A 26544-nucleotide genomic window follows, 5' to 3' on the forward strand; every position below is an offset into this window, starting at 1 on the left:
GCGGGGGTGCAGGGGTCAGTGTGGCTGAGTGTTGAGAGGGGCAAACGCAACGACCCAGGGTTGGTCACTGAGTCGCGCGCGCGCGTGTGTGTGTGTGTGTGACTTCAAAGCAGTGGCTGTTTTCCTTTTTGAAGAGTACTCTGAAAATCTGATTAAAGTTACAAACTTTTTCCTAAGGAAAAAGTTCATAATCCTCATAATAAGAAGTTATATTTCAAGATAGTGGTCTTGAACTAGCTTAAAAGTTCAAAAATAATGTTCCTTAATCTGTTTATTCAATGAGGGAACAAATGTTTACTGAACTTCAGTTATAATCTTGGCCCTGTATAAAGTGCTGGAAAGACAAACTTGGTATCTGACCTTGTGAAAGTTACAGTTTGGGCAGGAGATAGATCACCAAGCATTTGTGCTGGAATGCGATAACTGTTCCCACCCCCTTGCTAAAGTGCTGTGAGAGTGCCTCAAGAGGCATCTAATTCATATTTGAGGGGTGAAGTGGGGATTTCAGAGATGGCTATGAGGGGGCATCTAATTGACATCCAGTGGTTACCTTCAATCAAAATTTCACCTAAAAAAGTCCAGAAACATATCTTTATTACAGCTATATTGCAAACGTGTGTATCTGTAGGTCTGATATACCTTATAATAGGTACAGTGGAATAAAGCAAGTAATATGAACAGAAGAACAAGAGTGATATTTTGGACTAGAAGGCAGAAACTAAGGGAGAGTCAGTGTAGTGTTGACAAAGACTTACTCACTAAATCCCTCAGCACTAGAATAAAAGAGAATGTCCTTGACACTTGACCTGAGTGGCTTCCTTTACTAAGTAAATAAATTTCAGGGCTCGTTATCCTAAAGATGATGCTAGAAACAAATATTAAGGGAAATTAAGATTTTAGAAAGAGTACTGAAATAATCTGTTTCATGTTTAAGGCTCCAGGTGGTGCTGGTGGTAAAGAACCCACCTGCGCTGCAGGAGAGGCAAGCGATACGGGCTCCATCCCTGGGTCAGGAAGATCCCTGGAGACGGGCATGGCAACCCACTCCAGGATTCCTGCCTGAAAAACTCCATGGACAGAGGAGTCTGGTGGGCCACAATTCGTGGGCTTGCAAAGAGTCAGCCACAACTCAGCGACTGAGCCCAGCACTACCAAGGGTAGCCAGTCTTTATTAGTTGGGGCTTCCCAGGGGGCACTCGTGGTAAAGAACCCACTTGCCAATGCATGAGGCGTAAGAGACTTGGCTTTGATCCCTGGGTCGGGATGATTCCCTGGAGGCGGGCATGGCAACCTACTCCAGTATTCTTGTCTGGAGAGTCCCGTGGACCGGGGAGTCTGCCAGGCTACAGTCCATAGGGTCACAAAGAATAGGACATGACTGAAGCGACTTAGCACACACACACACGATGGCTTAACTGTCATAGCAAACAAGTCCTGGGATCTCACTGACTTAACGCAGTACAGGTGAATTTCTCTTCTGCATGAGGTCCAGGGTAGGTTAGAAGACCTCCTTCATCATGCATCTAGACCCTCTAGAAGACCACAGTCTCTGCTGAAGGGAAGGAGGGAAGGAGACACTTTGGCTAACTGCCTTATCCTTAATGTGACACACGTCACTTCAGCTCAGTCAGAGACCATAGCTAGTCACATGGCCCCAGCATAATCGCAGAGCAGTCCAGGGAGTATAGGAGGGTACCTGAAATACTTGGTGAGCACTGTCTCTGCTACACCTTTCAGTACTGCATTCTTTGTGGACAGGTGTCAGCAAAAGCATTTGGTGGCCTAAGAAAGGAACTTGTGTGCACCCCTGCACACACACACATGCCTCCCTCTTTCCCAGGGTTTGCCGAAACAAGAAACTCCCCCCCAGAGAAATCGAGTTCTATCTGAGTGATTGCTGGATAAAAGGGAAGCAGAAATGTGCGGCTAGAATTCCTGTTCCCGCCTCTTTGTCCTTCCCCAGGATAGAACTAGGGTGATGGGCTGAGTGGCACAATGTTGGTACCACTAACAGACTGGGAAGGTAAGGAGGAAGAGCAGGTGTTTCTCCCAGGGAGAAGAGAAGTCTGCATTTAGACGCAAGGGATTTAAAGAAAGAGAAGATGGCATCCTCCACACACACAGATAGAAACGGATCTGCAGCTCAGAGAAGTGCTTAGCATAGAGGTGTCAAGTTTGGAGCCAAAAGCCTAGAGTTGAAGCCATGGGCAGAGGTGAGCTCTCTAGAAGAAAGCGCCAACAATTAAGGTTGACACGGAGAGAGAGTGAGGTTGGAGCTCAGGGAATCACAGGGTAGAAGAAGGAGCTACATGACTGTAGGGGCAGCAAGGATATACGGAGAGGTTTGGAGGGAGAAGGAAGACAGAGAGCAGCTCTTTCCACCCCATTTGGAGATGAGAAGAGCCAAGTGAGGCCGTCATGCTCCTTCCCCTCAGCAGCCCGTGCAGGGTCGCTGCCTGCCAGCCCTTCCCCAGTGAGCTCTGAGTCCCTGGAAAGTGCAGCCCAGACGGAGGTGGGGTGAATGAATGGAGTCACTTCCCAGCAGAACCCTGGGGTTAAGGCCAGTCTCCACCTGTAGGAAATAAACCAAAGAGTGTATTAAAATGACTGCTCCTGAGTCGCCATGTCATGTTTTCCCTGGATCTCTTAGGAAGGGGAGCAGTCGAGTCGCGTACCTCTCCCATGTACTGCTGTAACCCCCTCGTACCTGGCCTGCTGGCCTCCACCCACAGCCTCCTCTGCTCTGTTCTGAACGCAGCAGCTGGAGAAAACTTGTTCAGGTGTGGGTCGGACTGGACGCTGTTCATCTGGAAACCTTCCAGTGGGATAAGGGACCCATAAGGCCGAGTTGTCCACCCGCTCGTGTTTCTGACCTCGTTTCTGCTGCTTTTACCTTGGCTTGCTTGTCAGCTACCCCTAGAACGCTCTAGCCTGCACCTGCTGTGGCTTTTGCCTGGAACATTGTTCCTTCCAGAACATATGCATGTTTACCTGTTTTCCTGCAGATCATGGCTCCGTTTCCTCTTGATCCGAGAGGCTCACTCTGACCATCCTCTGTAAAGTACTGACTCCAACCCTCAGGGTGTTTACGCTGCCTTTTTCTCCACTATGCCGACCACCCTCTGACGTATGATGTCTTCACTTGTTTTATTTGTCTCTTGTGACTCTCCACTGTCTCACCCCCAGACCACAGGCTCCACGAGGGCAGGAGCGTTTTCAGTTTTTCTGTTTGCTCTTTCTAGAACAAAGCCTGATTGATAATGGGGGTTCAGTAATTGTTGAATGAGTGAATGGATAGAAAAATGGTCCTTTGTAGTCACCTATATTCTATTTTTTCCTTTTTTCATTGAAATACAGTTGAGTTATAGTATTGTGTTATTTCATGTGTACAACAAAGTCACTCAGTTATATATGTGTGTGTATATATATTTTTTCAGATTATTTTCCTTTATAGGTTATAATAAGATATTGAATATAGTTCTGTGTGCCATACAGTGAATCTTCGTTGCTTATCTATTTTATGTATAGTAGTTTAGATCTGTTAATCCCAAATTCCTAATTTATCCTTCTCCCCTACCTTCCCCCTTGGTAACCATAAACTTATTTTCTATGTCTGTGTCTGTTTCTATATTATATAGATTCATTTGTATTATTTTCTAGATTTCACCTATAAGTGATATCATGTAATATTTGTCTTTATTACATGTATATTTCATTTTTAATGAGAATATTTTAACACCCCCAAGAAAAGGGCATATGGTAATTCTCAATTTATATAAATTTAGCTTCAGGAATCATTATTTTTGTCACTTTGCCTCACTGAACACTTGGGAGCGCTGCTGGGGACCATGTCACCACGCCATCCAAATTCTCTTAGATCTCTTAGTCCTTGCTGGGTGTTATTTCTGTTGTTCATAGGAAATAAATTGCTTCAAGCTGATTTAAGGAAATAAGAATATCTGCTTACTTCCTATTTTTAAAGGAAACAGGAATATAGCTTATTGTGCTTCTTTTTATCAAAATGTACAATTATAGTACTTTTTTGTGCACCACTTTAACAACACTTGTGTTTTCCATATTCATTCCATAATGGTTTTAAAACAGATTTTTTTTTTTTTTTAGTTTTTTTGTTTGTTTGTTTGTTTTTAGTTGGGGGCTAATTACTTTACAATATTGTAGTAGTTTTTGCCATACATTGACATGAATCAGCCATGGGTTTACATGTGTTCCCCTTCCTGGACCCCCCTCCCACCACCCTCCCCATCCCATCCCTCTGGGTCATCCCATTGCCCCAGTCCTGAGCATTTATCTCATGCATCAAACATGGAATGATGTTCTGTTTCACATATGATAATATACATGTTTCAATGCTATTCTCCCAGAACATCCCACCCTCACCTTCTCCCTCAGAGTCCAAAAGAGTGTTCTATGCATCTGTGTCTCTTATTCTGTCTCACATATAGGGTTATCGTTACCATCTTTCAAATTCCATATATATGCATTAGTATACTGTGTTATTGTTTTTCTTTCTGGCTTACTTCACTCTGTATAATGGGCTCCAGTTTCATCCATCTCAATAGAACCGATTCAAATGTATTTTTTTTAAATGGCTGAGTAATATTCCATTGTGTATATGTACCACAGCTTCCTTATCCATTCGTCTGCTGATGGACATCTAGGTTGCTTCCATGTCCTGGCTATTGTAAACAGTGCTGCGATGAACATTGGGGTACACGCGTCTCTTTCAATTCTGGTTTTTAAGGTGAAAGGAATATTTGCTGGTGCTTTGTTATCTTTAGTATCATTAAATATAATTTCACAGTCAAGTTGCTTCAGTAACTACTAAGTTCTAAATTTCTGATTTCCAGATGTAGCAGGTTTTCATAGAAGGTTCATTGTTACTTTTGTTTTTTTCTCCTTTTTTTTTATTAGTTGTTTTGAGGCGGTAAAACAGTTTTGTGTTCCTTCATTAGAAAGACATCACTTTAAGTTATTTTAACCCTTCGAAAAGACCACGTTACCACAGGGAATCAGAGCAGTGGCTGGGAAAAGGCTTTAAAACCCATATTAAGCTCAGAATGAAATTGTAATCAGACAACCCATTATTCAATTTTCTTAACGATGCACTTTCTAAATGTCAATGCAGTAACTCGTAGAGAGAAAAATAGTAAGAGTATGAAATGTATTGATACCTATAAAAAGGAAGACAGGCCTCTGTTTCAGTACTCATAAAATAAGCATTCTTCAGTTTATGCATGTTTGGGCAAAGGTATTTTATTGAACTTTCCTAGAACGCACTGGTAATAGCAAACACCCTATTCCAACAATACAAGAGAAGACTCTACACGTGGACATCACCAGATGGTCAACACCGAAATCAGATTGATTATATTCTTTGCAGCCAAAAATGGAGAAGCTCTATACAGTCAGCAAAAACAAGACCGGGAGCAGACTGTGGCTCGGATCATGAACTGCTTATTGCCAAATTCAGACTTAAATTGAAGAAAGTAGGGAAAACCACTAGACCATTCAGGTATGACCTAGATCAAATCCCTTGTGAGTATACAGTGGAAGTGACAAATAGATTTAAGGGACTATACCTGATAGACAGAGTGCCTGATGAACTATGGACAGAGGTTCGTGACGTTGTACAGGAGACAGGGATCAAGAAAATCCCCATGGAAAAGAAATGCAAAAAAGTAAAATGGCTCTCTGAGGAGGCCTTACAGATAGCTGGGAAGAGAAGAGAAGCGAAAAGCAAAGGAGAAAAGGAAAGATTCCCATCTGAATGCAGAGTTCCAAAGAATAGCAAGGAGAGATAAGAAAGCCTTCCTCAGCGATCAGTGCAAAGAAATAGAGGAAAACAACAAAATGGGAAAGACTAGAGATCTCTTCAAGAAAATTAGAGATACCAAAGGAGCATTTCATGCAAAGATAGGCTCGATAAAGGACAGAAATGGTATGGACCTAACAGAAGCAGAAGATATTAAGAAGAGGTGGCAAGAATACACAGAAGAACTGTACAAAAAAGATCTTCAAGACCCAGATAATCACGATGGTGTGATCACTCACCTAGAGCCAGACATCCTGGAATGTGAAGTCAAGTGGGCCTTAGAAAGCATCACTATGAACAAAGCTAGTGGAGATGATGGAATTCCAGTTGAGCTATTTCAAATCCTCAAAGGTGATGCTGTGAAAGTGCTGCACTCGATATGCCAGCAAATATGGAAAACTCAGCAGTGGCCACAGGACTGGAAGAGGTCGGTCTTCGTTCCAATCACAAAGAAAGGCAATGCCAAAGAATGCTCAAACTACCGCACAATTGCACTCATCTCACACGCTAGTAAAGTAATGCTCAAAATTCTCCAAGCCAGGCTTCAGCAATACGTGAACTGTGAACTTCCAGATGTTCAAGCTGGTTTTAGAAAAGGCAGAGGAACCAGAGATCAAATTGCCAATATCCGCTGGATCATCGAAAAAGCAAGAGAGTTCCAGAAAAACATCTATTTCTGCTTTATTGACTATGCCAAAGCCTTTGACTGTGTGGATCACAATAAACTGTGGAAAATTCTGAAAGAGTTGGGAAAACCAGACCATCTGACCTGTCTCTTGAGAAACCTGTATGCAGGTCAGGAAGCAACAGTTAGAACTGCACATGGAACAACAGACTGGTTCCAAATAGGAAAAGGAGTATGTCAAGGCTGTATATTGTCACCCTGCTTATTTAACTTCTATGCAGAGTACATCATGAGAAACGCTGGGCTGGAAGAAACACAAGCTGGAATCAAGATTGCCAGGAGAAATATCAATAACCTCAGATATGCGGATGACACCACCCTTATGGCAGAAAGTGAAGAAGAACTAAAGAGCCTCTTGATGAAGGTGAAAGAGGAGAGTGAAAAAGTTGGCTTAAAGCTCAACGTTCAGAAAACTAAGATCATGGCATCTGGTCCCATCACTTCATGGGAAATAGATGGGGAAACAGTGGGAACGGTGTCAGACTTTATTTTTTTGGCCTCAAAATCACTGCTGATGGTGATTGCAGCCATGAAATTAAAAGACGCTTACTCCTTGGAAGGAAGGTTATGGCCAACCTAGATAGCATATTTAAAAGCAGAGACATTACTTTGCCAACAAAAGTCCATCTAGTCAAGGCTATGGTTTTTCCAGTGGTCATGTATGGATGTGAGAGTTGGACGGTGAAGAAAGCTGAGCGCCACAGAATTGATGCTTTTGAACTGTGGTGTTGGAGAAGACTCTTGAGAGTCCCTTGGACTGCAGGGATATCCAATCAATCCATCCTAAAAGAGATCAATCCTGGGTGTTCATTGGAAGGTATGATGTTGAAGCTGAAACTCCAATACTTTGGCCACCTCATGCGAAGGGTTGACTCATTGGAAAAGACCCTAATGCTGGGTAGGATTGGGGGCGGGAGAAGAAGGGGACGACAGAGGATGAGATGGTTGGAGGGCATAACCGACTCGATGGACATGGTTTTGGGTGGACTCTGGGAGTTGGTGATGGACAGAGAGGCCTGGTGTGCTGCAATTCATGGGGTCGCAGAGAGTCGGACACGACTGAGCGACTGAACTGAACTGAAGGTGTTTAATTCTTACCAACACATAACAGAATTTCCCTTTCTTTGACCACCAGTTCTTAAAATATTAGTTAAAAAAAAAAAAAAGCCGGGAGCATTATTTATTTCTGAATAAAATTTTATATAGAAGCAACCATTTTATAAAAGCACAATTACCATCTGACAGTGAAAGCCTAATCATTCATTATTCCTAACCCCTTTCTTGTAAATATAAAAAGATTAGTGTAATAAACAGCTGAGTGATTTAAAGTTGTTTTTAAATACCGTGAACGCTTGTCATTCTTTGCTTTTATCAAAAGGTAATCTTTATTCATAGCTTGTATGGAAGTGGAACCTCAGATTCCAGATAGTTTCAGTGGTGAGCTTGAAACGGGAGTCTCAGTCACTGGCAGGAGGAGTGATTCTTGGATCTATCAATTGTTACAATACTTGTCTGTCGCAGCCAAAGGGGCAGTACAGTCTCCTAGTAGCTATAATGATTAATGCGCATTCACACATTGCCTGTTTGTGGTGATATTTAAATAAACAATATAATGTATATATAAACACACATATAATTATAGATATTGGTACATGAATCTCAATTCCTTCTTTGAAAAGCATTTCTGCCCTCTTGCTTGTTATTGTCAAAATGTAGAGTATTTTGAGGACGTATTACTAATAATATTTCATATTGATGTGTCTAAATTTTTACAGCTATCATTGAGTTATGTAGCCCTCAATATATCACATGCCAGTCAAAGTAAATCATTCAGAAATTTAGACTTAAGATAATCCAAATCTCTTGGGAAGTAATTCCTTAATCTAGTTGAAATACAATTCAAGTTTTATTTTACAAGTAACTAGGATAGAATTACAAGCCTATACATCTCAATTAATACATCTCAACTAATAAAACGAGAGGATTTTTTGGTTGCTTCATTAAGGATTTGCATAAAATCAGGAGCCTACTTCTCACATACAAATAGAGAAAACATAAAGCACTGTAGAAAATGCAGTTTAGCATTACAGAGATCGCTGCAGCCTGATAGCTCTTTATCTGTACCAATGTATGAAAGCACCCCTAGCAGTGCATCAATTTTCACAGCCATTTGGTAGATTAGAAAGCAATTGTAAACAGTGTAAAACCCACATTAACTCCTGTCAACATCCTGCTTTTTTTTACTCAGTTATGGATTTGTTTGAAATAACAGTGAGATCTAAAGTGATTGCATCGACATCACAGATTGTATTATAAATATGAATGAGCCCATTGTAACAGGATGCGTAGCACGGTATGGCAGGCGTTGGTCCTCCCTGTCATGGGAACAGGTTTATGACATCAGCAAACATGGCACTGTCTCTAAGAAATGACTCCACATGTTCTCAAATGGTAATCATGTCGACTGACAGCTTTTCAGAGTGCCCCAAATTTTATTTTCTAATATTACACCATTAATAACCGTCTGTTGTTTAATGTTTAAAAATCAGCCCATCTGATAGGAAATCCAATGAGCTATTTCTGAAAAGTGATTATTAATTAAATTATGTGCCATTTTGATTTTAGTAGATTATCTTGATTGATCTCTGGCTAAAAGCCTAAGATCAAGTAACCATCTCATCGAACAGACACTGGTGAATAGGGCTGGGTACAGCTAACACAGAATTTCTTTTGAATGAAAGAGAAAAGTTGCCACACCCTTACCTGTCAAGCTTTAGTAAGGACTTATTTAGTAAGCTGCTGCTTTCTTCCATTTGAAAGATGTGAGAGTGTACCTTAGTCCCTGATTTTTATTTTGTTTCTAAAGATAACCACTCTGAGAGGTTTTGGTGGTGGAACAAGGAATTGTTTTAAGTCGTTTTTTTCTTACTGTTAGATTAAAAGAAAGTGTACCAATGCATATCTTTTTAATTGCTTGATTCAGCTTGAATTGTCCTTCTTTTTTTAGATAAGGGTCATTTTATCCTACTACTTAATGTCCTTTTGTTAGAATACTCTTACTTTTGTAAAAGTTTAGTACTAACTTCTTAAGTACATCTTTTAGTCTTCAGAAAGAGTAAATGCATATTTTAGTATCAGAACCTTGAATCCAATTGGGTTTTAACAGTTCACTTAATAGAAGATAACTTTTTACCTGATTGCTGACCTCTCTTTGTTAGGAGCCTTGCTGTTAGCTTTTCTGATGCTTAGGAGGACGGGCAGTGGGCACCTGATGGAGCTGTTCGTTTCGTGACTTTTACGTGAGAAGTACCATATTTAATGCTTTACATACCTTCTATTATCTCACTTAACAATTCTCCTTTTAACCGGTAAATATTTGAAGTAGAAATTATCTGAACATATTGAACAGTGGGTTATTTCCAAATACATAGTTTATTTGCAATTGCAAGTCCCAAGAGATAATAGAAGGTTAATATTACACCCCCTTGTTTTTCTCATCCTAACTCTGTCCATCACCTGAGTTCTAGAACCAAGAAAGATGAGGAAAGTCCTACTGTGCTATCCCTAAGGGAGAGACATCCATGCTTGTGTCAAGTAAATATCAGCACCCAGCAATATTTACTCCTAACCCCCTTTACCTGTAAATGGAGCTGGCCACATTATCTGTGTGTGCATACTCAGTCATATCCGACTCTTGTGACCCCATGGACTGTACCTCACCAGGCTCATCTGTCCACGGAATTTTCCAGGCAAGAATATTGCAGTGGGTTGTCCTTTCCTATTCCAGGGGACCTTCCCAACCCAGGGATCGAACCCATGGCTCTTGCATCCCCTGCACTGGCAGCCAGATTCTTTACCACGGCACCACCTGGGAGGCTACATTATAGCTACAGCAACCCTGTTCTTCCAGTTGAGACATAAGACGTGACAAAGCCTAACTAGAAACCTACAAAATATATTCATTAGAAGCTGTGGCAGTGATTCAAAGTTAGAAAGATGATCAGTATGTTCATTTTTATCAACTGTAGCACTTTATGATGCTTATGGAAATATTCTTGGTAAATTATTCAATCAAATAAATTTTACATGAAGGTTTTACTAACAAGTCTAAAAAATTATTTTCAACTAAATTCAGTCAGACAGATGGATTTTGTTCTCCAGGTGGTTGCGTATTTTTTTTTTTTTTGCTCGATAACCTATTTGGCGGCACTCTTTTGAACCTGTGAATATTTATATTTCAGGGCCATCTCAATAATTAAGAAATCCTCATTCAGTCCCAGATGTTTCAGATGACTAAACAACTTTGTTTTATTCTATAACTGTAACTTTTTTATTCTCCTTTTTTGTTTTTGTTTTTAATAACATTTCCCTAAGAATTGGGAACAAAGCAAGTATATACTAAAGTCTTCTGTTCACCAAGAAGCTATGTTAAGGCTAATTTCCTTTATTAAGTAGAAATGGGGCATCCCAAGAGCATTATTTATTGTAACAATCTGGTATTTTAGAAGCTATCAAAATTAGTTGGTTTATAATGTTTGTAATGTTTTCAGCTCTTAGGTTGTTAAAGTACCCAACTAAGAAATAAATTTAACCTTAGAAACCACGAAAATATGCTTTTCTCCAATGAATTATGTAACTTTTTGATGTAGAGCTTTACATTTTTCAGTTAGGAATTGTGCTACAAATGAAAAATGGCATATCTTCCTTTCTAGTACGCTAGACCAAAATAAACATGTATCAACCTCATAAACTTACTCCTGGAATAAACACTCTGATCCAAGAAGAGATTCTTACTTCTTACAGCAAATAAATCTTCAGTGTCCTCTGGAGATTGGTGGTCATGCACAGTTCTCTGAGCGTTTTGCCAGTCTCTGATTTTGTTTTTGGGTGTTAGTTCTAAAAGGTCTTGTAGGTCTTCATATAACCGTTCAACTACAGCTTCTTCAGCGTTACTGGTTGGGGCATTGACTTGGATTACCATGATATTGAATGGTTTGCCTTGGAAACGAACAGAGATAATTCTGTCGCTTTTGAGATTGCATCCAAGTACTGCATTTTGGACTCTTTTGTTGACCGTCATGGCTACTCCATTTCTTCTAAGGGATTCCTGCCCACAGTAGTAGATATAATGGTCATCTGAGTTAAATTCACCCATTCCAGTCCATCTTGGTTCTCTGATTCCTAGAATGTCGACGTTCACTCTTGCCATCTCCTGTTTGACCACTTGCAATTTGACTTGATTCATGGACCTAACATTCCAGGTTCCTATGCAATATTGCTCTTTACAGCATCGGACTTTGCTTCTATCACCAGTTACATCCACACCTGGGTATTGTTTTTGCTTTGGCTCCATCCCATCATTCTTTCTGTAGTTATTTCTCCACTGATCTCCAGTAGCATATTGGGCACCTACCAACCTGGGGAGTTCATCTTTCAGTATCCTATCTTTTTGCCTCTTCATACTGTTCATGGGGTTCTCAAGGCAAGAATAATGAAGTGGTTTGCCATGCCCTTACATTCTGGAATGTGAAGTCAAGTGGGCCTTAGAAAGCATTACTATGAACAAAGCTAGTGGAGGTGATGGAATTCCAGTTGAGCTATTTCAAATCCTGAAAGATGATGCTGTGAAAGTGCTGCACTCAATATGCCAGCAAATCTGGAAAACTCAGCACTAGCCATAGGACTGGAAAAGGTCAGTTTTCATTCCAATCACAAAGAAAGGCAATGCCAAAGAATGCTCAAACTACCGCACAATTTCACTCATCTCACACGCTAGTAAAGTAATGCTCAAAATTCTCCAAGCCAGCCTTCAGCAATACGTGAACCGTGAACTTCCAGATGTTCAAGCTGGTTTTAGAAAAGGCAGCGGAACCAGAAATCAAATTGCCAACATCCACTGGATCATAAAAAAAGCAAGAGAATTCCAGAAAAACATCTATTTCTGCTTTATTGACTATGCCAAAGCCTTTGACTGTGTGGATCACAATAACCTGGAAAATTCTGAAAGAGTTGGGAATACCAGACCATCTGACCTGTCTCTTAAGAAACCTGTATGCATGCAGGTCAGGAAGCAACAGTTAGAACTGGACATGGAACAACAGACTGGTTCCAAATAGGAAAAGGAGTACGTCAAGGCTGTATATTGTCACCCTGCTTATTTAACTTATATGTAGAGTACATCATGAGAAACGCTGGGCTGGAAGAAACACAAGCTGGAATCAAGATTGCCGGGAGAAATATCAATAACCTCAGATATGCAAATGACACCACCATTATGGCAGAAAGCGAAGAAGAACTGAAGAGACGCTTGATGAAAGTGAAAGAGGAGAGTGAAAAAGTTGGCTTAAAGCTCAACATTCAGAAAACTAAGATCATGGCATCTGGTCCCATCACTTCATGGGAAATAGATGGGGAAACAGTGGAAACAGTGTCAGCCTTTATTTTGGGGGGCTCCAAAATCACTGCTGATGGTGACTGCTGCCATGAAATTAAAAGACGCTTACTCCTTGGAAGGAAAGTTATGACCAACCTAGATAGCATATTAAAAAGCAGAGACATTACTTTGCCAACAAAGGTCCATCTAGTCAAGGCTATGGTTTTTCCAGTGGTCATGTATGGATGTGAGAGTTGGACGGTGAAGAAAGCTGAGTGCCGAAGAATTGATGCTTTTGAAATGTGGTGTTGGAGAAGACTCTTGAGAGTCCCTTGGACTGTAAGAAGATCCAACCAGTCCATCCTAAAGGAGATCAGTCTTGGGTGTTCATTGGAAGGACTGATGTTGAAGCTGAAACTCCAATACTTTGGCCACCTCATGCAAAGAGTTGACTCACTGGAAAAGACCCTAATGCTGGGTGGAATTGGGGGCAGGAGGAGAAGGAGACAACAGAGGATGAGATGGTTGGATGGCATCACTCGCTCAATGGACATGGGTTTGGGTGGACTCCGGGAGTTGGTGATGGATAGGGAGGCCTGGTGTGCTGCTATTCATGGGGTCGCACAGAGTCGGACATGACTGAAGCGACTTAGCAGTAGCAGCGGCGGCATATCGTGGTAGGCAAATTGAAGGTGGAGTATTTGGCAACTGTGGTTTATAGATAGCACCAGACAAATAATTCAGAATCACCAAAATAAAACTTATTTGAACAATCACATTTTTCAGGATATTGCTAAATGATTTTTTTTTGTGCTGAATTTAAAATGTTGTATGCTAAAAGATTATCATTTCATGTTTTATTTCAGAAAGTATTTCATTGAAAATTTACTTTTGGCCTTTTAAAACGAGGATTATAAATATCCTTTAAAATTCAGTTAGAAAAAGTCTGTGAGTCTGTTTTGTAGATAAGTTCATTTGTATCATTTTTTAGTTTCCACATATAAGTGATATACATTTGTCCATCTCTGACTTACCTCACTCAGTATGATAATCTCTAAGTCCATGCATATTGCTGCCAACAGCATTATTTCATTCTTTTTTATGACTGAGTAGTATTCCATTGTACATATGTACCACATCTTCTTTATCCATTCCTCTGTCAATGGGTCTTTAGGTTGTTTCCATGTCTTGGCTGTTGTAAATAGTGCTGCAGTCAACATTGAGCTGCACATATCTTTTCAAATTATGGTTTTCTCTGGATATATGCCCAGGAGTGGTATTCTTAAGTCTCAGATTTCAAAAACAAACTTATGGTTACCAAAGGGTAAGAGTTTGGGGCAGGGATAAGTTAGGTATTTGGAATTAACATATACACACTACTAATATATATAAAATAGATAATCGATAAGGACCTATTGTTCCCTATTGTACAGGGAATTATACTCAATATTCTGTAATAAATTATAGGGGAAAAAATCTGAAAAAGAATGGATATATGTATAACTGAATCACTCTGCTGTATACGTGAAACTGACACAACATTGTAAATCAGCTATAGTCCAATATAAGATAAAAATTAAAGAAAAGGAAAATACAATTTACAATGTAAATTCAGGTTTACAATGCATAAGGTACTCCAATTTGTCATATAATTTTGTAACAATTTCCTTTGTCTTTTTATTTAAAAAAACACTATATAGTTTTCACTCTTTTGTAGGTATCACATACCTTGTGAATTTTGCATGAACTTTGTTACTTTTCTCTAAGATTGGGAAGTATGCTATTTTTGCTCTGCAATTTGTTTTCATGTTAGATTGCAGTACTAAGATACTAAATATTATATGATGCTACATAAAGACTATCCAAAGAGCTCTTGCCTTCAGTTGTTTTTACAGCTAGGAGAGGAGAGTGAGAAGAGATAACTCTTCTCATTCTCTGAACTCAGGACATGTACTATGAAAGCTGAGTTCTGGTAGGTTATCCACTTTAAATGTAGTAGTATAGACTAACAAGGACCTACTGTACAGCACAGGGAATTTTGCTCTATATTAAGTCACAACTTAAATTGGGAAAAGAACTTGAAAGAGAACAGATACGTGTATATGTATTACTAAATCACTTTGCTGTACACCTAAAATTTATGCAACATTGTTAATCATCTATACTCCAATATAAAATAAAAAGTTAAAAGAAAACTGAGTTTTATGACAAGGACCATCAGAGAGATGTGCATCTCGGCAGGTCACACTCCGGCTTAATATCTGTCAGTGGCCCCCGGTGGTTTTGGGAATAAGATCCCAGGCCTCTTCAGGTCTCACTGGAGTGACTGAGTCCCTTGCCTTAGGTCACTGCATTCTAACCACAGGAGTCTTCCACGCACTGGCTTTATGCAGAGTTTTCTGCCTGGAATGATGTTCTCCGATTAAACCTGCCTCACTAAGTCTTTAATTATCTTTCTGGTCTCAAATATTATTTTCTCACTGAAGCATTCCTATAACTGCCTTGTCTCTGAAACTTAAGTCAGGTCCCCTGTTACACTTCATAATTGCATCCTTTACTTTTCCTTCATTGCATTTACAAGTTATAATTACATATTTGTTGGATTATTTGTTTAATGCCTGCCTCTCCCAATAGAACATAAGCTCTGTGATTAAAGAAAGAGCTGGAGTCAGAGGAAAGACTTTATTATATTCAGTATTTCACACTTTTGACAGGTAAATTAGGCCAAAATAATTCCCAAGGGGCAACACAGAGCCCACAAACCATAAAATCAAGGAGAGGCACTTTGTGTCATAGAGGAGGCACATAGGCTGATTTTCAGAGGCCTCATAGAGGAGGGGTGATGGTGGTGGGTGGTTTTTACATGGAAAGCATGTACACTAGCTGTTCATTTGCGGCATGTCTCTTGACCACTCTGAGCTTCAGTTTCCTGTGAAAGAAAACCTGAAGTTCTGTGGTTATAATATAGTCAGCCTCAAACAGAATAGAGGGAGACTTGGGCTCTGACATTCTGTGTTTTTTAGAAAGTGGGTTATAGTTGGGAACCATGCTGAAGATTGCAGACAGAGTATTGAGCTTCTTGTTTTGGAGTGATAGGGTGCGGTATAGATGGGCTGGAGGAGGGATATAGAAACTAATAACCTCTTTGGCTCCAAATTTAGAATGTTATCAATATTTATCACAAATTTGTAAAACTCAGCAGTAGCCACAGGACTGGAAAAGATCAGTTTTCATTCCAATCACAAAGAAAGGCAATGCCAAAGAATGCTCAAACTACCACACAATTTCACTCATCTCACACGCTAGTAAAGTAATGCTCAAAATTCTCCAAGCCAGCCTTCAGCAATACGTGAACCGTGAACTTCCAGATGTTCAAGCTGGTTTTAGAAAACGCAGAGGAACCAGAGATCAAATTGCCAACATCCGCTGGATCATCGAAAAAGCAAGAGAGTTCTAGAAAAACATCTATTTCTGCTTTATTGACTATGCGAAAGCCTTTGACTGTGTGGATCACAATAAACTGTGGAAAATTCTGAAAGAGATGGAAATACGAGACCACCTGACTTGCCTCTTGAGAAACCGATATGCAGGTCAGGAAGCAACAGTTAGAACTGGACATGGAACAACAGACTGGTTCCAAATAGCAAAAGGAGTACGTCAAGGCTGTATATTGTCACCCTGCTTATTTAACTTATATGCAGAGTACATCATGAGAAACGCTGGGCTGGAAGAAGCACAAGCTGGAATCAAGATTGCCAGGAGAAATATCAATAACCTCAGATATGCGGATGACACCACCCTTATGGCAGAAAGTGAAGAAGAACTAAAGAGCCTCTTGATGAAAGTGAAAGAGGAGAGGGGAAAAGTTGGCTTAAAGCTCAATGTTCAGAAAACTAAGATCATGGCATCTGGTCCCATCACTTCATGGGAAATAGATGGGGAAACAGTGTCAGACTTTATTTTTGGGGGCTCCAAAATCACTGCTGATGGTGATTGCAGCCATGAAATTAAAAGACACTTACTCCTTGGAAGAAAGGTTATGACCAACCTAGATAGCATATTTAAAAGCAGAGACATTACTTTGCCAACAAAGGTCCATCTAGTCAAGGCTATGGTTTTTCCAGTAGTTAAGTATGGATGTGAGAGTTGGACTGTGAAGAAAGCTGAGCACCGAAGAATTGATGCTTTTGAACTGTGGTATTGGAGAAGACTCTTGAGAGTCCCCTGGACTGCAAGGAGATCCAACCAGCCCATCCTAAAGGAGATCAGTCCTGGGTGTTCATTGGAAGGACTGATGTTGAAGCTGAAACTCCAATACTTTGGCCACCTCATGCGAAGAGTTGACTCATTGGAAAAGACCCTGATGCTGGGATGGATTGGGGGCGGGAGGAGAAGGGGACGACAGGGGATGAGATGGCTGGGTGGCATCACCGACTCGATGGACATGAGTTTGGGTGGACTCCGGGAGTTGGTGATGGACAGGGAGGCCTGGCGTGCTGCGATTCATGGGGTCACAACGAGTCGGACATGACTGAGTGACTGAACAGAACTGAACTGACACCCCTTTTTAGCATCCCACTCCTAAACATCAACCCTCCTTTTGCTCACCAAAATTTTATTGATAAATTCTCAGGATTCAGAAAAATAGCTATGAAAACTGACATTCTTTTCTTAGGGGAAAAAAACACACTTTTGTCAAAGCTATAAGGAATCTGAACCAAGTAAGATAGGAAAAACATCAAATTTCATTCCATTTTTACTTACCAAAAGCATAGAACAGAATACTAAAAACTACAGCTGGGGTATCCTATATTCTGAATTTTATGTGTGGATTTTTAAAACCCTTTTGACTTGCCTTAGGCTGAATGAAGTCCTAATGAGTACATTGCATAAGCTTCATGCTGAAGGGTCAGGATTATTTTTAACTAGTGCTTATAATGGATCAGTGGACTGTATCCTTTTGTTGATATTACATATGAAAGAAGCACAGTTTACTTAGTCCTAAACACTCTCCTTCAGCATCTGCAAATGGATACGTGCTTGAGTATTAAAAGTTCCTGGTGAACACAGAGTACGTGAGTCCAAACACGTCCCCTTTGTCTCCTTTCCCTTTCTCCAGCTTTGCCTCCTCTCTTTTGGGTCATTAGTTCTACATGCATTAACTCAAATTGATCTGTGTGCACACTGAAATACCAGATGAACTTTTATTTTGAATTTCCTGAAGCATGTGTTTACAGTGAAATGGTTTCTTACAGTGAAAAAAATTCTTAATTTTGCTAATGTAAAAGCACATTAGTTTAACAGAAGCAAGCATAAGAAAATTGTTGAAATACACAAACTTTTATTTTATATGCTGATCCTTTATCATATTTCCTAAAACACTAAATATCATTAGGCAAGCTCTTATCATATTTGATTTCATATAATTTAGCAAAAGATTGGTGAAGGTTAATAATGCAACACACAGAGTTAAAAACAGTACTAATGAAATAAGTAGGCAGAAATCTCCATTCTCCATGCAGGGCAGGAATCTCTGTAACTTTCTGGATCTAGTCATCCTCTTTCCTTTGGAAAAGCCAAGAAGATAAGATACTCCAAAAGGCCCCAAGATGGACCAACTTTGCTTATATACTAATTCTGATCCTTTCTGGGGGGTTGGGGTGAGGTAAGGTTCACTTTTGCTGAAGAATGAAGTTTTTTCTCTTTTTCTGTTGAAGTATATTGAAGCGTAGTTGATGGACATGAACTTGGGCAAACTTCGGGAGATGGTGAGGGACAGGGAGGCCTGGCGTGCTGCAGTCCATGGGGTCGCAAAGAGTCAGACATGACTGGGTGACTGAGCAACAACAGCAACAACACAGCTGATTTACAATGTTGTGTTAATTTCATGTGTACAACAAAGTGATTCAGTGATGCAGACATATAATCTTCTTTTTCAGATTATTTTCCCTTACAGGTTATTATAAAATATCAAGTATAGTTCCCTGAGCTTCTTTCTTACTCCCTGCACACCTTAAGTACATTTTGTAGTCTGCATTTCACAGGTTACCATATTTAGTTTTCCTCTTGGTATCAAGAAAAAGGTCTTTTTGGTCATCTATTTTATATGTAATGTGTACATTTTAATCCTGAACCCGTAATTTATCCCTTTCACCCCTTCCCACTTTGGTAACCATGAGTTTGTTTTCTGTATCTGTGGGTCTATTTCAGTTTTGTATATAAGTTCATTTGTATCATTTTTTTTTAGATTCCATATTATAAGTGATATCATATGTTTGTTTTCCTGTTTTACTTCACTCAGTATGATAATCTGTATGTTTATCTATGTTGCTTCAAATGGCATTGTTTCATTCTTTATTATGGCAGAGTAATATTCCATTCTATAAATGTAGAACTTTCAAAATAGGAGGAAAAATTTGCAAGCAATGCAACCGACAAGGGACTGATCTCCAGAATACACAAACAGCTCACACAGCACAATTTCAAAAAAAAAAAAAAAAAAAAAAACTCTCTCCCTTTTTTTCTTGATGAGTCTGGCTAAATGTTTGTCAATTTTGACAATTTTGATTATCTTTTCAAAGAACTAGTTTTTAGTTTCATTGATCTTTTCTATTGATTTCCTCTTTTCTTTTCGTGTACTTCTGCTCTGATCTTTGTGATTTCTTTCCTTCTTTGGGATTGTTTGTTTCTCTTTCTCTAGTTGCTTTAGTTATAAGGTTGGTCGTTTATTTGTGACTTTTCTTGTTTTCCTGAGGTAAGAGCCTATTACTGTCAACTTCCCTCTTAGAACTGCTTTTGCTGCATCCCACCAGTGTAGGAGACGTAAGAGACGTGGGTTCAGTCCCTGAGTTGGGAAGATTCCCTGAGAAGGAAATGGCGACCCACTCCAGTATTCCTGCCAGGAGAATCCCATGAGAAAGGAGTTTGTAGGGTTGCAAAGATTCAGATGCAACTGAAGTGACTTAGCACACATAGGTTTCGGATCCGCGTGCTTCCATTGTCCTTTGTCTCTAATAGTTTTTTACTTCTTCTTTGATATCTTGAGTGACCCATTGGTTGTTCAGTAGCATGTTGTCTAGCCTCCATGCGATTGTGTTGTTGACAGTTTTGTTTTTTGTTTTTTCTTGTAGTTGATTTCTAGTCTCAGAGCTTTGTGGCTGGAAAAGATGTTGGATATGATTTCAGTTTTCTTAAATTTACCAGGGTTCACCTTGTTATGCAGCATGTGGTCAATCCTGGAAAATGCTCCGTGTGCGCTTGAGAAGAACGTGTGTTCCGCTGCTTTTGGATAGAGTGTTCTGTAAATATCAGTTAAGTTCATCTGGTCTAATGGTTCATTCACAGCCTGAGTTTTCTTATTGATTTTCTATCTGGACGATCTGTCCATTGGTGTAGGTGGGGTTTAAAGTCTCCCAGCATTATTTTGTTACTGTCAAGTTCTCCTTTTATGGCTGTTATTATTTGCCTTATATATTAAAGTGCTCCTGTGTTGTGTGCATATATATTTACAACTGTTATATCTTCTTCTTAGATTGATACCTTATTCATTATATGCTGTCTTTCTCTCTTGTAAGAGTCTCTGCTTTAAAGTCTATTTTCTCTTCTATGTTATTGCTACTCCATATTTCTTTTGATTTCCATTTGCATAGTATACATTTTTCCATCCCCTCACTTTCTGTCTGTATGTGTCCCTAGATCTGAAGTAGATCTCTTGTAGACAACATATATGTGGGTCTTGTTTTTGTATCCGTTCAGCCAGTCTGTGTCTTTTGGTTGGAACTTAATCTACTTACATTTAAGTAATGATTGAAATATTTGTTCTTAGTGCCATTTTGGTAATTGTTTTGGATTTGTTTTTATAGGTCTTTTTTCTTCTCTTCCTCTTTTGTTCTCTTCTCTTGTGATTTGATAACTAACTTTAGTGTTGTGTTTTGATTCCTTTTCCTTTGTTATGTGCATACCTGTTGCAGAGTTTTGGTTCACAGTTACCATAAGACTTTGATATAGCAGTCTATATATAAACGAGATTGGTTAAGTTGCTGTCTCTCAATTTCAGCTGCGCTTCCAATATCCTGCATGTGTGCTCTCCTCTTCTTATAGTCGCTGTTTTGATGTCATGTTTGTGTGGAGATGATTTCCTACCTTTACTTTGTTTGGGCTTCCCCAGTGGCTCCATGGTGAAATATCTGCCTGCAACGCAAGAGACACAGGTGACATGGGCTTGATCCTTGGGTTGGGAAGATCCCTTGAAAGAGGGCATGGCAACCCACTCCAGTATTCTTGCCCGGGGAACCCCATGGACAGAAGAGCCTGGTGCACTACAATCCATGGTTTTGCAGAGAACTGGACAAGACTGAGCTTTTCCATTTATAATTTTCTTGTTTCTAGTTGTGGCCTTTTCTTTACCACTTAGAGAAGTTCCTTTAGCCTTTGTTGCAAAGATTTTTCAACATGTGCAAATCAATCAACCACATCAACAGACTGAAGAATAAACTATATGATCATCTCAATAGATGCAGAAAAGGCTTTTGACAAAATTCAACCTCCACTTATGATTTTAAAAAAAAGAAAAACTTTCCAGAAAGTAGGCAGAGAGGGAACATACCTCCATGTGGTAATGCCAGATATGACAAACCTACAGCTAGCATCATACTCAGTGGTGAAAAGATGAAGGCGTTTCCTCTGAGGTCAGGAACAAGGCAAGGATTCCAATCTCATCACTTTTATTCAACGTAATTTTGAAAGTCCTAGCTACAGCAATCATCAGAGAAAAAGAAGTAAAAAGAATGCAGTTGGAAGAGAAGGAAAACTGTCACTGTTGGACTTCTTTGGGGTCCAGTGGTTAAGAATCTGCCTTCCAATGCAGGAGACATGGGTTTGATTCCTGGTCCTGGGAGATCCCACATGCCATGGGGCAGCTAAGCCCATGCACCTCAACTACTGAGCCTGAGTGCCACAGCTACTGAAAGCCACACACCTAAAGCCCGCACAGCATGCTCTACAACAGGAGAGGCCACCGCAGTGAGAAGCCTGCCACCACAACAGGGTAGCCCCAGCCTCTGCAGCTAGCAGAGCAAACAGCTAGCTAGCACACAGCAACAAAGACCCCATGCAGCCAGAGTTAAAAAGAAGTAAATAAAATGTTTTTAAAAATTTCATTGCAGATGACATGATGCTATACATAGAAAATCCTACCCATGCTATCAGAATACTACTAGAGCTTAACAGTGAATTTGGCAAAGTTGCGAGATACAGAATTAATACCCAGACATCTGTTGCATTTCTATACACTAACAATGAAAAATCAGAAAGAGAAATTAAGGAAACAATCCCGTTTACCATCACATCATAAAGAATAAAATACATCAGAGTAAACCTACCTAAAGAGACAAAAGACCTGTACTGTAAGATGCTGAAAGAACTCAAAGATAATACAAAAAGGTGAAAAGGTACCCTATGTTCTTGGATTAGAAGAATCAATATTGTCAAAATGGCTATACTACCAAGGCAATCTACAGATTCAGTACAATCCCTTTTGAATTACCAATGGCATTTTTCACAGAACTAGAACAAAATACCCTAAAATGTGTATGGAACACAAAAGACCGACCACAAATAGCCAAAGAAATCTTGAGAAAGAAAAATGGAGCTGGAGGAATCAGATTCCCTGACTTCAAACTATACTACAAAGCTACAGTCATCAAAACAGTGGTACTGGCACAAAAACAGAAATATAGCTCAATGGAACAGGAGAGAAAGCCCATAAATAAATCCGTGTACCTTTAGTCAATTATTCTACAACAAAGAAGGCAAGACTAAACAATGGAGGAAAGACAGTCTCTTCAATAAATGATGATGGAAAAACTGGACAGCTACATGTAAGAAAAATGAAATTAGAACATTATTTAATACCATACACAAAAATAGAATGGATTAAAGATCTAAATGTAAGACTGAATACTATAAAACTCTTAGAAGAAAAGATAGGCAGAACACTCTCTGACATAAATCACAGCAACATCTTTTTCAAGCCATCTACTAGAGTAATGGAAATAAAAACAAAAATAGACAGGACCTAATTAAACTTACAAGCTTTTGCACAGCAAAGGAAACCATAAACAAAACAAAAAGACAACTCACAGACTGGGAGAAAATATTTGCAAATGATACAGAATTAGTCTCCCAAATTTACAAACAACTCATGCAACTCAATATCAAAAAAAAAAACACACACACAATCAAAAAATAGAATACCTAAATAGACATTTCTCCAAAGAAGACATACAGATGGTCAAGAGTCACATTAAAAGAATGCCACTCAATATTGCCAATTATTAGAGAAATGCAAATCAAAATTGCCATGAGATATTTCAGAATGGCCATCATCAGAAAATCTACAAACAATAAATGCTGGAGAGGAAGTGGAGAAAAGGGACTCCTCCTACACTGTTGGTAGAAATGTATGCTGGTACAGCCACTATGGAGAACAGGGGTATGGAGGTTCCTTACAAAACTAACTCTAGAGCTGCTCTAGGACCCAGCAGTGCTCCCCCTGAGTGCCTTGAGTGACCTTCTTCGCCTTTGCATCCCCAGCCCCAGCACCATGACGGGTAAGTGTACAGTAGGCAATCTGTTCCTGTTTCTTCAATGCATGAATCAAGTAACCAATTATATGAAATCTCCAGGTACAGTCTTCTACTTTGAAACCAGCTGTATGCTGCTGCTGCTGCTAAGTCGCGTCAGTCGCGTCCGACTCTGTGTTACCCCATAGACGGCAGCCCACCAGGCTCCCTCGTCCCTGGGATTCTCCAGGCAAGAGTACTGGAGTGGGTTGCCATTTCCTTCTCCAGGGCATGAAAGTGAAAAGTGAAAGTGGAGTCCAGTTGTATACCCAAAGTTAATTTTTAAATCAGTTGTTTTGAAACTGGCAAAGCAATTTCCCACAGAAACAATGTTATAAATGTTACAAATGATGGGTACCTTCCCAGGCTAGACTCTTCCCCTCAAGAGTCTATTGAACCCATAATGTAGCTGAAACACTATGCAGTTGTAATGAAAAATAGCAGAAAGAAACACTGGTACAAATGTGCAGTATTTTCATTACATTAAGTAAATAAATTCCTCTTCTATGTAGAAACTGGAATACAGGGGAAATTGTATCAATGGGCAAATGTAATGTGTCCCAGCAACAAGAACTGCATGCAGGCCAAGCTTCTTTCACTAACTTGCCTAGTAAGTCGTTTGGCCCAACTTTCTAGATCTGTGTCCTCCAAACTTGGTATTTCTTGCCTCCTCCTCCTGAAGAAAGAGCAAAATATAAGTACACATTGAAACATACAGGGAGAACACTGCAGTGTGTATCATGGAATAAAGTGCCTACAGACAAATGAAATTAAACCAAATTATAAACATTTAATGCAGTAGCATCTAGGGTTTAAACCTCATTTGGCCTGACCCCAGAGCTGGGAGCTGTTTAGCCACCTGTTACCCACCTTCATAATCCGTGCTGCAACCCGTGCGTTAATCTGCCTGGGCCTTAGTTTCCACTTGAGCAAAGAGACATTGAGGTTGATGATGTTCCATTTCTCGGTGTCTATACTTACTGTTATCTGGGAAGAGTGGTTACTTTGGTGGGATTGAAAATGTCCTGGAGGCTATTAAATAAACATGGTCTGAGTTTCTTCAACTGTCTCTTCTGTGATGAGTTTGCTCCAAGCCCCACTTGCAGGAGGAAATGGCATCCCGCTCCAGTGTTCTTGCCTGGAGAATCCCATGGACAGAGGATCCTGGTGGGCTACAGTCCATGGGGCCACAAAGCAATGGACAGGACTAAGTGACTAACACAAGCCCCACTTGCATACTTTATATCTTTACTGCTTTATATAGTTGTTTCCTTAGTCTGCTGAGCATGCCTACCTTAAAATCAGCGTGTCCACCAACTTCGGCTGTCAGAACCCACACAGGAATGAGCTTCTGTCACATAGCCGTCTCCACCCAAACTCATGGAAGAGCTCTCCTCTCGTTCCTCACCCAGGATTCTGTTCCCTCCCAGGAAGAGGGAAGTTATGCATTGATTCTGGAGCACCAGAGAGTGTGCTCCAGCTAGCTGTCTGATCGAGCTTTCTTCTCTATTAGCAGCCATCTGTCTGTGATGACTGCTCCATTTGTTTTTTATTTTAATGCAACCCCTTTTAGCGCCTTTGTCTGTTTTTACCATGCCACCTGTGCTTCCCGCTTCCCCAGCTCATTCCTTCCTTCCTTGTGTGGGTGCCAGAGGGGACAGAGTGCGATGGATCAGTGGGGTCTGCTGTCCTCCAGACAAGATGCTGGAGGCTCCCCCCCTTCTCTCCGATGGCTGAATGCCTCTTTCCTCAGTCTGTTCAAACCCTCTTAATTTGCTGCCCTATATTTAAACTTCCCCAGAATATTTGTGTCCTTTGAAGAGACTTTGCTGGAACAAAAGAAAGAAGTTGGTAAATTCTTGAAATCTTTAACTTTCCATAACAAGAGATTCAAGTTTTTCTCTCACACAGTCATTGCTTTCCTTCGGTGCCTGAGAGTCAACTAGTCTATAACCCCTTCTATGCAGACAACTGTTATTGGGTCAGGCACCATTAGAAGAATGTTTTCTGTGTGGCATCCCTGACACAATTTGACGTTTAAAAAGTTAGTATTCGATTGCCCATGTTATGTTGTCTTGATTGTCTCCACATGTTCATCTACATGAGTGTCACTTGTCCTGAACCTTAAGATCTACTAGATGGGACCTTTGTAATAATTTTTAGTAGATTTCCCCTTAAGAGGGATACCCTGCAAATTGTTTCTGAAGTGTCTTAGTCCCGTTATTACTGCAGAGCTCAACTGAGTCCCTGCCCTTGTGAAGCCTGCCTTCACTTAAACTGTCTCCAGGTAGACCTCACTTCTCTGAAATCCTAGTGCATTTGTTGTGTGCACAACTCATCTGGTACTTCCCTAAGACTAAAAAGTGAGCCAAATAAGCACTTCTTTTGTCCACGATCCCTTTCAGACCAGCAACAGTACCTCCAACTTCTTGGTGGTATGCAACTCTATAGCTCATACATATAGGTGTACAATAAATATTCATTGATTCATTATTCAATTACATATTGACTTATTTGTGAAGCTGAAATTTTCAGTGGATCCATATTTTGACCTTTTCAGTTATTAGTGGTTTTTTTTGTCTGTTTTCAACTACTCAGTTGCATTTTCACCATCAATAGGTTATGTCTATAAATAGAGGTCTAGAGACATTTTTAATGTGTTTAGGAAGAAGTTCAGCTTTTGAAATTGCGGATAAATATTATGGTAGTGATTAACTGAAGCAAACATTTGTAAGCAGTTTATCTGGCTGAGGAAAAACCAAGAGGGGCATCCCTTGTGACTAGAGTTTCAATGACTTCCTTCAAAAATAGTCATTTTAAAGTATTTGTTTCCTTTTCCCTTAATCTCTCATATTATGAATACTATTTAGTTGAACTCCCGAAGCAACTGGGGAAAGAAAATCTTTGGTGTTGATTTTGGATAAAATATGAGACATTTACCTTTGTGAATTTTAATCTCAGAAGATTTGAACACAGTGTTTTGTTCTCTGGGCTCCTGGATCGTTCAAAGATTTAAATTTAAATCTTTGTA

At 39.9% G+C, this 26544-nt stretch overlaps 1 protein-coding gene across 8 annotated transcripts in view; it reads left to right on the forward strand.

Moving 5' to 3' along the window:
- Positions 1 to 26544, forward strand: part of DIAPH3 (diaphanous related formin 3) — a 543512-nt gene that overhangs the window by 487419 nt on the left and 29549 nt on the right. The window lies entirely within an intron of this gene.

This window comes from Giraffa tippelskirchi, chromosome 12 (genome assembly GCF_054371585.1).
Source record: "Giraffa tippelskirchi isolate mGirTip1 chromosome 12, T2T-mGirTip1v1.2.pri, whole genome shotgun sequence".
Classification (NCBI taxonomy): Eukaryota; Metazoa; Chordata; class Mammalia; order Artiodactyla; family Giraffidae; genus Giraffa; species Giraffa tippelskirchi.